The sequence below is a fragment of the Paroedura picta genome, chromosome 2, assembly GCF_049243985.1.
Source record: "Paroedura picta isolate Pp20150507F chromosome 2, Ppicta_v3.0, whole genome shotgun sequence".
Classification (NCBI taxonomy): domain Eukaryota; kingdom Metazoa; phylum Chordata; class Lepidosauria; order Squamata; family Gekkonidae; genus Paroedura; species Paroedura picta.
This window is the reverse complement of record NC_135370.1, coordinates 105169811-105185844: the sequence shown is the minus strand read 5'-3', so window position 1 is coordinate 105185844 and position 16034 is coordinate 105169811. Positions and strand designations below refer to the sequence as shown.

General features: G+C 41.5%; 1 protein-coding gene across 4 annotated transcripts in view; it reads left to right on the top strand.

The window, feature by feature from the left end:
• METTL15 (methyltransferase 15, mitochondrial 12S rRNA N4-cytidine) overlaps window positions 1-16034 on the top strand; it is a 158318-nt gene that overhangs the window by 77217 nt on the left and 65067 nt on the right. The gene's annotated exons all lie outside the window — the stretch shown is intronic.

The window sequence follows — 16034 nt, the reverse complement described above, 5'->3', positions numbered from 1 at the left end:
TATAATTTGTGTGGAAAACCTAAATTTAATAAAATAAACAATTTAACTTTCAAAAGATTGTGATACAGTGATAGACTTCTGTGCTAAAGAGAAAGTTTTATAATACCTGTTTTCTTTTTTTACTATGGATTAAATTATATTTAGCAAAAGAGGTTTACTTAGACTACTGTATTTCCTGTAATATATAGCAAATGATGCCTCAAGTAGAGGTCTGATTCTTAGGACAATAACTGGGACTGTTTCTACACTGAGGACTCACCCAGCTGTCATTTCACTATGATTCTTATTTTTAAAGTTTGGGATCCCTCCCCAGACCATTTCTGAGTTCCGCTTTGGGAGCATTTGCCCCCTTTCCCCTCTTTTTGCCCCCAAATTGAGCCCCATTTGTTTCCTCACTGAAGCTGTAGGACAGGACGTGGAAACTTCCAGCAGGCCTTTTTTTAACTTGTCTATCTTTGTCATGTGACAAGAACACCCAGTCATCTCCCAGTGCCATTTTGTTTCCTTTGAAGTCCCCCTTCTATGTCTGAAATCATTCTTTTGTTTTTTTTAAAGTCACCCAAATAGCTTAATAATGCAAATGTGTAATAACAAAAATCAGTTCTTGAGGATTCATAAAGGTATGTTGTTGTTGGAGCCTTGAGGGGGTGAAGAAGGGCAAGCCTCTGCGGTCAGCTTGAGAAGTATCCACTGTTCCTAATGATATATTTTTTAGAAAGCTGCAGTCACTATTTTTTTAGGTTGGAATTACGTTGTAACGCAACCAGCCATTTTAAAAAATGAGTGGGGGAGGTTAGGGGAGTTGATGATGGAAGTGATGCTGTGGGGGGAGGACTATGTTTGACATACTGGAAAAGCCTGAATGTTTACATTTCCACATTGGCCAGCCGCAATCAGACTCTGTTAGCCCCCAGTTCAAAAAATGAAAACTGGATTATTGAGGATTCCCGTGCTGCAGGACAAGTGAGGGGGCAGATTGGGTTTGTGTCCAAAAAGGGAAAGTTCAGTGCAGAAGTGGATGAAAAATTTGACTCTTCGCAAATGCAAATCTGAGCCAAAACCCTTAGTGCGGAAACAATCTGGAAGCAACATGAGTAGTTTCTTGTTCTAGTTGACCTGTTTAGAATAGATACAGAAATATCTATATCTCTATTTTGTATCATGTGTGGTTTTGCAGACTTGGGTATTCTCCTTTTTCTTACATATGGTCAAAACAAAGGCATGCATCAATAGTTAATTTTAAAATATATCGTTGCTTGACCTTCTTATAAAATGGGTAGGTATTCAGTTGTTTTACATTAGGTTACCTTTTATGGTGGCTTTTGCTAAGCTAGGAGATACAAAATCTACCAATTAATCTGTTCAGTTTCTGAAGTCTACCAGGTCTGATTCTAGATAGTACATGAAATTTTATTTGTGAAGCTAACTGGGTGTGGTCTTATGTAATGATCACCTCTGAGCTTCTAGATAAGTAGTTCTTTGTGCTTAAAGAATGCCCATATGGTTGATTGTGGCTCTTAGAGGTCTTGTATGTAGTTCATGCATCAACATTAGAATACTGAGGATTCCATATTTCCAGTATTGTCTTCAGTCAGGCTGTCAGCTCTTAAGTTGAATAGGAAGAATTAATGTGCACTTGAGGTCAATTTAAAAAAATCATTTAAGACAATGCTCTTTTTGGTATGGATGATTTTGGTATATTCCTGAATAGATTTTAGCATTTATATATATACCTCCTTAGCTTGGAAAATTCAAGATTTCCAAAGATGTTCATGTCAGATCCCCACTCACTGGATGATCTTGGGTCAGTCAGTCTTTCTCAGATGCATACGCCCCAGAAGGTTGGGAGGACAAAATGTGGGATGCATGAAACACGTATGCCATCCTCAGCTCCCTGGAGGAGGATAATAAATACATAGATACATAAATAAAACTAATGCATAAGTTATTTAATTCCCAAATTGCACTACTTTGCTTAGAAGCCTTGTGAGAGAGGGCTGGTTAACTGCATTTTTAAAAATAGCCAGCACTAATATTATCCTTATGTTTAAGACAAAGAAAATAGATTTGTAAAACATTAACTCAGCATGCTGTTTACAGCCTCTGATATTAATTTTGTCTATGGGTTTAACATGGCATACTGTAGTGATATATATATTTTCAACAGGTTAAACACCCACTGCAGTTTTTGAATACATTTAATTCCTCTCCTGCTTCTAGTCCTAAAGTTGATTTCTCTTTATTGAAGATGCAGTGCTGTTTTAATAAGAAAAAGAAATGGGTCAGGCCCTATTAGGTATTCAGTGTGTGGGTAGAAATCCTTTGACGTACGTTCTGGGGAAGCCTATAAGTTAGGAATTGCTGCAGAGATTCCAGAACAAAATAAAGCCCTGTCAGTAGCAATATATATTACAAATAAACACTTTCACACCCACTGAAAATAAAAGGTTAGAAAAGTGCCTGAAATCTATCGCTTAACCAGCATCATTGCAAGCTTGAATGGATGACAAACCTACGCAGAACCTACACAGTGGAGTTAGTCTGCTTTAATATATTAAATTGTAAAGAAAATCAGACCTTACATACTGTATAAAATAAATGAATTAATCATATGTGCTATATATAGTGCTCTCTTAAATGTTAGGTGGATTTTTTTTCTTTCCATGTGAAATGATAAGATTATTGAAATAAGATAAGCTCTCAGATTTGTAATTTTTAAAGTAATTGGATAAAATTAGAATGTATATCCAAGCAGTGAACTCAGATGTAATGAGCACACTTTATTTAAAATCTCTTTCTGCGTATTTGTGGCTTTAATGAGTCATCCATTGGCTTTAATACTCTTTTTTTGTATAGCCTATATTGAGTGCTATATGGCTCTTCTGATTAAATTATGTTGGTAAGTTGAATCTTGGAAAGGAATTCTTCAGCAGTACGAAAACTACAGTGGTAAACTGTCCATAGAGTGTTTTCTGATCCTGTTGTAATTTGTTTTCTCATCCTCTTCATTCATGAAACCTATTTTCAGTTCTGTTCTTAGTAGTGTATTTCATATATACCATTTTATGCTCTAGTAATATCATCAAATAATAATATGTGAAATAGGTTATACTAAGACAGTGTTTCTCAACCTTCCTAATGTCTCAACCCCCAACCTCCCAACTTTCCCTCCTGTTTCCATTCATCACCTGGGCTATCCGCCTCACCTCTGAGCACACCGACTGAATGCCCCGCAGTTCCCGGAGGGGCACCTGAGCCTATTTCCTCCTGGAACTTTCCTGATAGAGAGGTGGCTGCAGCACTTTGCTTTGAACCAAAACCAGAGAGAACAAAGGGTTTAAAGCTGGGCGGTGGAAGCAGCAAATGAGACCACCCCAGCAACGAGTGAGGAGCATTGCCTGTAAGCTATGGGCGTCTCCCTAGCTGCTCACCGCCCAGCACAACCCGCTTTTCCCTCCCCCTCCTCCCATCAGCACTCCCCGAGCAGACCGCAAACAGGAGAAATCCGAAAGGCGCCTACCTGCCATTTCCCCCCTTAAGCGTGCTTCTCCCCCCTTGCTGAACGCTCCCCAGCCTCCGGGGCATCTGCTGTTGGCAGCCTTTGGGGCGGCGTCCCAGACCAAGAGGGGTAGAGCCATGGGGGTCCCCAGCGTGCACTGGAGCCAATTAGCATGCTGTCCTGGAACCGGTTAGTGCGCTCTCTGGTGGCAAAGGTGCTGGCTGGCCAGTTCAAAGGCTCCTCAGCAAGGGCTGTGCTAGGATCAGGGCTACATTGCCAGTTCACACGACGCCCCGGGAGAGGGAGAGGGAGCCGCCCGGACTCATGTGTGCGCAGCAGTGTGGGGAGAGTGCGGGAGTGTGACTCCTGTGAAAGGGTCATTCGACCCCCAAATGGGTCGCAACCGCCAGGTTTAGAACTGCTGGACTAAGACATACTAAGTGTCCCAAGGTAACCATGTGATCTTTGTGGTTGAATTGATGTTGAAATCCTTATTTTCCTGATCCAAGCCCTATACAGTAACCAGTCATTCTCAGTGATTCTCAGTTGATTATTGCTGCTGAAGTACTCATCGTCTGAACTAAGGGCTTGATACGTGTTGTTGTTGTTGTTGTTCATGGTTACTCCTGTCATCATGTTTCCTCTTAATGATTTCCTCAGTTAGGTATGGAAGTCCATTCCTTGTTCCTACTGCACTCTTTTAATGGGGCAAAGCAAAACTGAGGGCTCACAGATTCATTCCTGGAAACTTAGGTTAACTGGCATTATCCTTTTCTAGGTGTCTGCTAGGACATTCCTTAGAGAAGGGTGATTTGACACCCCATCTCATGGGATCTTGTGAGCATGGCCTCCACAAGAGGGGAAAGGGGTGCATTACGCAGGGTTTGAGGTATAGTGGGGCCCAATAGTGGTCCAGATTGCAATGTGCATTGCTTAAAGAAAAATAATAAATTAAGACCATGATTTAGAACATTTATAGAAACATATTTCCTTTTATTTGTTTATCTTGTTTTACTAAGGAGGGGGTTAGGGAGTCTGATGGTTGTGGGTTTTATATACTGCAACCCACCACGAGCCTCCAGAGAGCAGCAGGCTAGAACTGCAACAATGAATGAATGAATGAATGAATGAAAGAAAGAAAGAAAGAAAGAATGAATGAATGAATGAATGAATGAATGAATGAATGAATGAATGAATGAATGAATGAATGAATGAATGAATGAATGAAAATCTATTGTCCAGATTGCCTGTGAGAATCACTGGATCCAGTGAGAACCAGCATTAGCATAGCAATTTGAAGCAACTTTCTTAATTGCCCCCTAGAATAGGGAATATGCATGTATTATGTCATTTATTTTACTTAGCTCTTTGCCACTGATGAAAGCACAAGTGAAGTGTTATATCTGGATTTTGTTCTGACAGAGAATGAAATAAAGGAAAAAAGAAAAACAGAAAAAGGAACAGTGAAATAGTTTGTCTTTCACTGAGGATTGTTATGTTGTTCAGATTTTTGCATGAATTGCTTGGTCTTTACTGAACTGTTGATTGCTTTAATTGCACTGCTAGGAACAAGCAGTAAGGCACTGGGACCCCAATATTGTACATCAAACTGTTCCAATGTAATAAGCAGATATCCAGGGAGTCTTCAATCTTTAGTTAAATCTTTAATACGGTAGTAGAATTCTTAATCCCAATGTGCTTCACTGCATAACTTTATCAAAGGACACTAAATTTCAAATTGTTTTCAACTGGAAACTTATATATAGAAGAACAATCTCTTAACAGAATCTGGTATATATGGTTTTTAAGCCATTTAAATCTAGCAGTTGAGCAGGGCTGTGAGCCATTTAAACCATCTCTTTCACTCCCAGCCATTTCAGTGTAAGAAGCAGGAAGAAGCAAAATGGAAATCTTAAATGGCTGGCAGCTATTTAAACCTAATAGCTTGATGGGTCCACTGGTTAGCTGTTAAGTTTAAATGACTGGCAGCCATTTAACCCCTATGCTTTGCTCCCTCCCACTGTGAAACAGGAGGGAAAGAAATTACTGCTAACCATTTTATCTTAGAAGTAGAGGAAGTGAAAGGGACCACTGAAATGGTTGGCAACCATTTCAGGCCCCCAGTAAGCATGCCTGGCCTCGACCAGGGCCAGGGCCTTTTCAATCCTGGCCTCTCCCTGGTGGAATAAGCTCTCAGAAGAGCAGAGGGCCCTCTCGGAGCTCTCTGGGTTCCGCAGGGCCTGCAAGAAGGAGCTCTTCTGCCAGGCTTCTGGTTGAGGCTGGGCTAAATACCAGATGATAAGAGCGGGTCCTTTCCTGGGAAGTGGATTACCATCGCCCCCAGTTTACATCTCATCTACATCTGGCTGTTCTGCATCTGACTGACCTAGCTAGGAACAGATGCAATGAGGAGAAAAATGGACCTAATGAGGGATTGTGTGGTTACCATCTTGCTGTTTTTTACTATTCTTACCTGTCAGATTGTATTTATGGGTTTTTTAAAATGTTGTTACTATGCTTTGAGCTGCCACGAGCAAGCTTGTCTGAGAGTAAAAATCTAATAAATAAATAAGGGGGAAGGCAAAGATGACAGGCGACTCACAGCTACTGGAAGGAGGAGGAAAGTTTAAGGGGGCATTTTCCTTAACCAGTTAATGCTGCTCCTACCAAAACCAGCAGCTCTCTGGCACTCCAAGTGCTGTAGCCTGGTTTGTGGGGAAAGCTTGATAGAACCTGGGGGATCAGACAGATTTGTGGCAAAGTTTTCCGCTGTTTCTGCCTTTTGCATGTCAATCTTTACATGTCAATCTACAGGATTCATATGAGACTAGCCCATTGGCTTGAGTGATGCTCTCAAAAAACAACATTTAAGCTGGCAAGGTTATTTATTTGCTAAATCTGTTGGCCACTGACATTTTTAAGCTGCCCACAAACACTCACCATACCAGTGGCCTTGCTCCGCAGGACTCAGGTGGGCCTGGCTCAGGAGGACCCTGAGCTAACTCTACCCCATGGGTCACCCCCTCACCCACAAAGAATCACGTCAGCAGTGCCCCCATATTGCTGCCCATCCTTGCAGCAAGACAAGTGAATACTGTGCCAAGGAATGTTCAGAAATTGAGGCATCCTGGCAGGGGCTAGTACTTTGTGAAAATGACTACCAGAGAGTAAACAAAACAGCTTGATGGAGAAGCTGCCTTCATGAGACATACCAATCATGGATTGAACCAGCCGGGAACTTTTTGCAGAGCAACATTTCCATCCCCTCACAAAACAGTCCCCATAATCTTTGCATTTGATAAATTGTTGCAGAAAAATTGGACTGATAACAAAGGAAACAAAGGACGAAACAGCAGAGAAAACATCTTGTTTTAGAACTGTGTCATAAATGCACTCAAAAAGAAACTCTGAATTAACCTTTGAAAACAGAAAAGTTAGTATTTCACTGGGATTTACTTTCATGTAGATTACTTCCATTTAGACTGTCAGGCTCCTGGTGTGTGTAAGCAGTCTTTTTACATTGTGTGGAAGCAGTAGGAAGAACTATTCACCTGACTTTGATATTTAGTACAAATCAAAATCCCACCAAACTGTCTAAAAACATTTTATAAGGACATAAAACAGGCTTAATATCAGGGTAGATAGTTGCTTTTTCTTGATGCCCTAGCACGATACATTTATGTAGGTGGTTGTTTTCAACCATAGAAATTCTGTGGAAATTTTAAATGTTAATTATGATTTTTGTCTCTTCTTTGCCCTTTTTTAATTTAAATTCTTGCAAAACATAGTTGGTTTTTCTGACACTTCATAACAACTGAACAGCTGGCATTTAAAAATAAAAGACACAAGTTATTTTGAAGTATTTTTGTGCTATAAATGACCAATTAATTGCCAGCCTTTTTGAAGATCTGACGCACATCTTAAGTTCTCAGGTCAGATCCTGTGAACATTTTAAGCTTGGATGACAATTGAAAAGTAATTTGGGGTGATATGCATGATACATCCCATATTAAAACAAACATTCTTGGTTCTTGAGCTTTCTGATGTCTTGTTGCCCATAATCAACTTAGGAACTAAACAAGTAGCTTGGAGGTAGAAGTGAGTTAATGATTAATAGGCCTGTATGTATCTTTTACGTCACTATTTATTTCAAAACCATTTGCTAACAAGTCACCTAGGGGCTTGAAATTGATCAGGAAAATAACCAACAGGATCCTGTAGAGCACTTGATACTGATGAAAGAAAACATGAATGGTTGGTTATTTTTTTACCTGCAATGTTTTCTGATTTTTTAAATGATAAATAATATGTGACTGCTAACATTTGAAGTACAAATCCTGTACATGTTGTATTTATATTGATTGATAGTCATAATATAATTCAAAGAATAATGAATTATCTATTGACATGAAACATGCTTTTCCCCTTAATGTTCTGAAATGTATTTAAATGCAAATCATTTTAACTTGCAGTAGTGCTCTAACTAATATATGATATTAAAAGAAAAAACACAGGAAAGTATTTCTATGGTAGAAAGTTATTTTTATTGGTAGAAGTGCTGGGTTGGGCCATCAGAGCTCACAACTTGCTTGAATTTGCATCCCCCCATTTTTCAAAAATGTGTCTACTGGTTAAAGATGATTTACATAAACAATAAGATGTCTGGTTAATAATAAATATGCTAAAGAAGTTAGGGAGCCTCTTGTGGCGCAGAGTGGTAAGGCAGCCGTCTGAAAGCTTTGCCCATGAGGCTGGGAGTTCAATCCCAGCAGCCGGCTCAAGGTTGACTCAGCCTTCCATCCTTCTGAGGTCGGTAAAATGAGTACCTAGCTTGCTGGGGGGTAAACGGTAATGACTGGGGAAGGCACTGGCAAACTACCCCATATTGAGTCTGCCATGAAAACGCTGGAGGGCGTCACCCCAAGGGTCAGACATGACTCAGTGCTTGCACAGGGGATACCTTTAACTTTACCTTTAAAGAAGTTAGGAAAAATGTATTGGTATCTGAAGCCAAAATTACTACACTGAAGCTATTGTACTTTGGTCACATCATAGGCTCACTCACTGGAAAAGACAATTACACTAGGAAAAGTTCAAATGAGTAGCCGTGTTGGTCTGAAGTAGCACAATAAAATCAGAGTCCAGTAGCACCTTTAAGACCAACAAAGATTTACTGAAGGTGTGAGCTTTCGAGTGCAAGCACTCTTCGTCAGACTAAGAACTAACTATCATAACAGTAGGAATATATAAGCAAAAGTTAATCTTGTTACATTAGTAAACTGTGTCGCAGCATCCAAACACAGCCATATGATAACTCTCAGCCAAACCAGCCAATCAAACCCCTCGAACCCATTTGTAGTTCACAAGGACATATCTGTACACCACCCGTGGCACCGCGGGCGCCACGGACTAAATAAAACAGTAAGGCGTTCTGGGGCGGGATGTGTCCGGGATGAGGAAGGGTCCGGATTGGACCCTTCCTCAGGACAGACAATCGGAGGGACAATTGAAGTGCCTGCCAATTGGTCCCTCTGATTCCCAGCCCCAGCAATTGGCGGCCTGACGCGGCAAGAAGCGCTTCGCGACTCTCGCAGCGTCAGGCCGCCGGGCAGGGAGCCCCCGGCAGTCGCGCGGACGGCGGCCTGACGCTGCGAGAGTCGCGAAGCGCCTCTTGCCGCGTCAGGCCGCCAACTCAGACAGCCGCCACCCAAGAGAGCTGCCGCCACCGTGAGCCATGCCGCCCGACAAGGTCAGTTTGTAGCGCCCGCTGTATTCGCCATACAGCGGGCTTTATTACTAGTTAGAAATAAAACTGTCAAAGCCAGTGATCCACGGCTCACAGCCTACTATTTACTGCCGGGCCCCATCTGTCTCCATACCAGTGTGAAACTTTCTTACAATTAGAAGCTAAGCTGGCAGCTATCTTGTCCTCAGACCAGAAAGTAGAATTCAAAATTACATTACATATTACTAACAGTCACATAATCCCAATTAAAATAAATTGTGAGGAATATGGGTACATAAGTTACATAAGGTTAGCATGCATAGTGAGATAAAAAACCTTTGTCCTTGTTGAATCCAGGATATGTCAAAGTATTGAGTGTTGTAATAACTTGCATTTCTACAATCTCCCTTTCTAGCTTGTTCTTGAAGTTTCTTTGTAATAAAACAGCGACTTTCAGGTCCCTTATAGAATGTCCTGGAAGGTTAAAGTGTTCCCCTACAGGTTTTTCAGTCTTGTGTCTTTGATGTCAGACTTGTGTCCATTAATTATTTGGTGGAGGGTTTGACCTGTTTGCCCTATGTAGAGAACAGAGGGACATTATTGGCACTTGAGGAATTAATTAAGCACAGAGCTTGTACACAGTACAATTCATATACTACATATTACATTTTTATAAAGAATTCAGAATAAACTGAATTTGTACATTAAAAATATCTCACCTTTCAGCTTCATAGCCAGATGAGTATGTTTGATTTTAATAGGGCAGACTTCAGTGAACAAAGGCATGATGAGAGTCGTTCCATGGACAAGAATGCTAGAAAGAAAAGGAGCAACTGAAGGATGGGCTCCCCTAAAACAAACCATCTCTATTCCAATGGGACAGAAACACGAGAGGAGTTCCAATAAGCCAATGTGGATGAAGAACAGAAAACCCCATGGTAAACCAAGGAAGAAAAGATATATGTTCAAAAAATTGAGAGGACATAACTCTAAAAAAGTGTGTGTGAGCTGAGGTTGTCCAGGAAGGTTCACTGCAACAAGAAAATCTTCTTCATGTGAGGAGCAAATGCTAGGTAAAAGGGGCAATAAACCCTTTGCTAGGTGAAAATTGACAGAGGACAGAGAGAAAGCAGAAAATCGCCTATTTTGCCTCAGCCTCCCCAAAAAAAGAGAACAGTCTTATCTAGAGAGAGTAGGCAATGTGTAGCACCTAGGCTGATGTTTGATATCAGAGAATCACAGAATCATATAGTTGGAAGGGGCCATACAGGCCATCTAGGGGGCTCGACGCAGGATCAGCCCAAAGCATCCTAAAGCAATGGATAGAATTGAGAGGACATACCTTTAAAAAAGTGTTTGTGAGCTGAGGTTGTCACTTCAACAAGAAAATCTTCTTCATGGGTGGAGCAAATGCTAGATAAAAGAGGCAATATACCCTCTGACAGAGGACAAAGCAATGGATATATATGGATAGAAAGAAGTTGTTGAGAGACACTTGACTATATTGGATGAGTACAGATCTCTCAGAACAGATGATGTACACCTGAGAGTGCTTAAAGCACTTCCTAAAGAGCTTGCAGAGCCTTTCCTCATCATCTTCAAGACATCTTGGAGGACGGGATATGTGCCACAAGACTAAAGAAGGGCTATTCCAGCCTTCAAAAAAAAAGGGAGGAAAAATGGGCCAAGAAACTACAGGCTTATCTGACCTCTAATATTAATTCTTGCAGTTTTCCACTTTGTGTCCTGTACTATCACCCTATACAGTAGCGATCCCCAACCTGTGGGCTCCGGACCACATGTGGTCCGTCGACTAATTGGAGGTGGCCCACGAAGGACGCCTTCTCCCCCCCCCCCCGGCCCTTTACTTCATCCCCCCCGGCCCTTTACAACACACTTCGCGTGTCATAGTCTCCCATCACTCCCAGATGGGACTATCTTGTTGCAGAGAAACAAGCTCAGGGTTCCCATTGATTTGTCACTGTCATGAGTTAAAATTTCCCTGAAAATAAAATGTTACTTATGTTCATTGTTGTGGCGTGTCTGTATCTTATTTTGAAGGGATGTTTAAACATTACCATAGCGATCAGAGAGCCTTAGGGCAGTGGTAAACTACCCCCGCCACCGGGCCATAGTAAAATTATCAAGCGTTGAGTGGTCCCCGGTGATAAAAACGTTTGGGACCACTGCTATACAGGGCACTCTGCTCTGCGGTATGAACCTACTGTTCGTCCCAGACCCTCAGGACATTTGCCTGGCCTTGACCAGGGCCAGGACTTTTTTTGGCCCTAGCCCCAGCCTGGTGGAATGAGCTCCTGGAAGAGCTAAGGGCCTTGCCGGACGTATCAGTTTTCCTCAGGGCCTGTAAGACAGAGCTCTTCCGCCAGGCGTATGGTTGAGGCCGGGCTGAGTCCTGGAGTTATCATCAGTGGATCCCCTAGAATTACAACAAGACCCTTGCTCCTAATGAAAGAACTCTGACTGCTGCTGGGCAAGCGAGGAGAGATAGGGTATTAACTCCATAAATCAGCCATCTTTCAATGTATTGTAGATTTAGTGGGTTGGGTAGTTTTATTCTTCTATTTTATTCTTTTATTGTAAACCGCCATGAGTCTTTGAGAGCAGTGGTATATGTCAAAATATAAATAAATAAACCTTAATTCTGAACTATTTTGATTAAGCCCTATGCTGATCTGACAACCAGCATGTAATTGGGTATTATTATGGAGGAACTGGGGAGGAACAGTCCTGTAAATTGGTTAGGGGGAAGGAGGGGGGCTGGTGCCTGGCTTTAAAGAATAGGAAAACAAACAGAAAACTCACAGTCTTTACGTTGCTGATTTTTTCAGACTTCGGCTCTTGTCATTCTGGTCATTCTGGTAAGAGATAATCTGGGAAGAATGCAGGATCAGCTGGTCGTTTCAGGCTTAGAAAGTTGTTTACGACAAGGACGCCATCGTGGCCTCGAGCACAGGCAGCGGAGATCCGTAGGATCTGTAGGACCCTCAGGGTGCCGTTCCCGGTTCCTGGGGTGACCAGCGAGCGAGATTTGCACATCTGCTCAGGTATGCCAGGTGCATTTGCTCCTGGCCCTCTGCTTGGTTCGAGAGCTCATCACAGAACAAGCAAGCACAGTGCCATCTTCAGTCGTCTCTCGCGAGGGTCACATTTTTGAGAGCAACACAGAGGTGTCTGTGGACATGTGTGTACATTACTTTTGAGAGGGCATGTGTGAGAGGGAAAGCTTTCTCCTAGCTAATGGTTGACTGACAGGGAGGCCATAGAAAAGCCCCTTCTCACATACAATACTGTGATCAGAGTGGTTTTTGGAAATCCATAGGAGCCTCTTAAATGGAACATAAGAGGTAACATCAATGAACAAGTTAAAAGCTTCAAATACTTGAGAATATAGTTTTACCATAATGCAAACCGGGTTGCACAGAGGAAATATGCAATTACATTTGCAAAAACTAGTTCCCTGGTGATTACACGTTTCTTCTACACCAGAGGTAATCAATATGTGCCAGCACCCCTCAATGTATTCAATATGAAACTAAGTGCCCAACTGCTCTATGGCATCCCTGTTTGGATCAATGCTTTTAACCAAGCTGTCGAAAGTCTCCAATCTGTCTTCCTGCACAAAATCCTTGAGACCCTGAACTATGTCTCTTATACAGTCCTATGTCTAGAAACCAGCCAAAGACTATTCGAAACTAGGGCATGGTTGTTAACAATCAAGTTCTGGATTCTCATGCATTTCATATCTGACCCTGTTAGTCTAATTTCCCTTATTCTAGCTGAACATGAATCACATGGCTAAGACACATTGAGGGAAGAATTAAATCTATAGGAATCTCTTTAGACCCCTTGTACCTAATATGTGAAAAGGCTGCATTTGATTTAATTAAACGCAGACTCCTAGACATAGAACTGCAGGAACTTAGCAGTAAAGCTAGAAATACCTGCTCTTCAATGAGCTTGGGAATCTCACCAAGTTCTCAGTCACTAGCTGTATATTTTTATCATTTCACCATCTTGCAACAGCGTAGATCCTTCACGCTAGCTAGATCTAATGTTCTACTTTCTGCAGTGCTATATGGGAGATTTCCACAGAGTCCATATACAGCTAGGCTTTGCCCCTGTGGACAATGCTATATAGAATCAATCACATTTTTTTCCCCATTGTCCATTTTATTCCTCAAGCTGCTTTGTAAAAGAGAACTGTATCTGATGAATTTAAGATTCAGTTTCTTTTGGCATCCCAGAACCCTGATATAATTGAACCAGTTGCAAAGTTTTTATATCTCACCATGAGAGATCGTGAATGTATTTTGTCCCACTCTAAAGCATGATATCTCCCTTTGTTTATTCTGCATTGCAGGGAATCCTTCTGTCATTTTATTCCTTATATATATATTGTATTTTTTAAATATGCTATTAAAGGCTTTGTTACTGTTGTTACTGCTGTAGCTGGCCTTGCTGCTGGCGGGAAAACAGAGCCAAGCCAAGAGTGTCTCTTCTCTGCCACACTCTTAAGATTTGAGGCCTACCGTGCAGGGTTGTTGTGCAGTTAAAACTGGTTGCTTTTGTGGGGGTTCTTCTCCTGTATAATGTAATACATAGTACACTGGAATATGTACACTTCTTTCCAGGAGTGAAAGAAGATCCAGCATGCCAAAAAGTCATTTAGTTCTTTATTCTAGGACCAGTTGACATTGCAGGTGCACTAATTCAAGTAGTGCCCTGTCAGGGTATGTATTGCATTTATATTTTGGTGAAAGTCATCTGTTGGAGGAAACCCCTACTGAATCTGGTGAGTGGTGGCCTTTTTTACCAGATGAAGTAGAGGTTAGTTCAGGGAACAATTAGCACCACCTTGTGTCAAGTTTGGTTAATTATGGTCATGCTGAAGTCAAATGCAAAACCAGTTTAAGTCAAAGTTATCACACTTCAACCTGGATCAATATAAATAAGTCCACAATCCTATAATATGTCTTTCATAAGCCTACTTGGTTGTAGATCCATTGAACTTATTGGCTCCTGAGTAAACATGCTTATTTTCTGTGTATACCTTTTATAAACATGTACATAAAAACACTACAGAATTTTTAAAAAGCTATTTAATTATTCAGTTGTTGTTGTTAGGTGTGAAATCGTGTCCAACCCCATGGACAATGATCCTCCAGGCCTTCCTGTCTTCTACCATTCCCTGAAGTCCATTTAAGTTTGTACCTACTGCTTCAGTTACTCCATCCAGCCACCTCATTCTCTGTCGTCCCCTTCTTCTTTTGCCCTTGATCGCTCCCAGCATTAGGCTCTTCTCCAGGGAGTCCTTCCTTCTCATGAGGTGGCCAAAGTATTTAAGTTTCATCTTCAGGATCTGGCTTTCTAAGGAGCAGTCAGGGCTGATCTCCTCTAGGACTGATCAGTTTCTTCGCAAGAGTCTTCTCCAGCACCAGAGTTCAAAAGCCTCAATTCTTTGACGCTCTGCTTTCCTTATGGTCCAACTTTCACAGCCATACGTTGCAACTGGAAAGACCATAACCTTGACTAAACGTACTTTTGTTGGCAGGGTGATGACTCTGCTTTTTAGGAAGCTGTCTAGATTTGCCATAGCTTTCCTCCCCAGGAGCAAGCTTCTTTTAATTTCTTTGCTGCAGTCCCCATCTGCAGTGATCTTGAAACCCAGGAAAATAAAATCTGTCACTATCTCCATTTCTTCCCCATCTATTTGCCAGAAATTGAGAGGGCTGGATGCCATGATCTTCATTTTCTTGATGTTTCAAGCCAACTTTTGCACTCTCCTCCTTCACCCGCATCAACAGGCTCTTTAGTTCCTCTTCACTTTCTGCATATCTGAGGTTGCTGATATTTCTCCCTGCAATCTTGATCCCAATTTGTGACTCCTCTAATCCCGCCTTTCTCGTGATGGCTCCGCATACAAGTTAAATAGGCAAGGTGACAGTATACAGCCTTGCCAAACTCCTTTCTCAATTTTGAACCAATCAGTGATTCCATGTTCAGTTCTCACTGTTGCTTCTTGACCTGCATATAAGCTTCTCAAGAGACAAATAAGATGCTCTGGTATTCCCATCTCTTTAAGAACTTGCCAAAATTTGTTGTGCTCCACACAATCAAAGGCTTTAGCATAGTCAATGAAGCAGAAGTAGATGTTCTTCTGGAACTCTCTAGCTTTCTCCATGATCCAGCATATTTTGGCAATTTGATCTCTAGTTCCTCTGCCTCTTCGAAATCCTTCCTGTACTTCTGGAAGTTCTTGGTCCACATATTGCTGGAGCCTAGCTTGTAGGATTTTGAGCTTTGCTAGCATGAGAAATGAGTGCAATAGTGCAGTAGTTTGAACATTCTTTGGCATTGCCCTCCTTTGGGATTGGAATGTAAACTGACCTTTTCAAATCCTGTGGCCATTGTTGAGTTTTCCAAATGTGCTGGCATATTGAGTGTAGCACTTTTACTGCATCGTCTTTTAAGTTTTTTTAATAATTCAACTGGAATGGTGTCACCACCACTAGCTTTATTGTTGCTCAGACTTCCTAAGGCCCATTTAACTTCACATTCCAGGATGTCTGGCTCCAGGTCAGTAACTACCCCATTGTGGTTATCAGGGATGTTAAGCTTGCTCTTGTATAGTTCTTCTGTATAATTTTGCCACCTTTTAAAATCTCTTCTGCCTCTGTGAGGTCCCTACCATTTTGGTCCCTTATCATACCCATCTTTGCATTAAATGTTTTCTTCATATCTCCAATTTTCTTGAAAAGACCTCTGGTCCTCCCCATTCTATTATTTTCT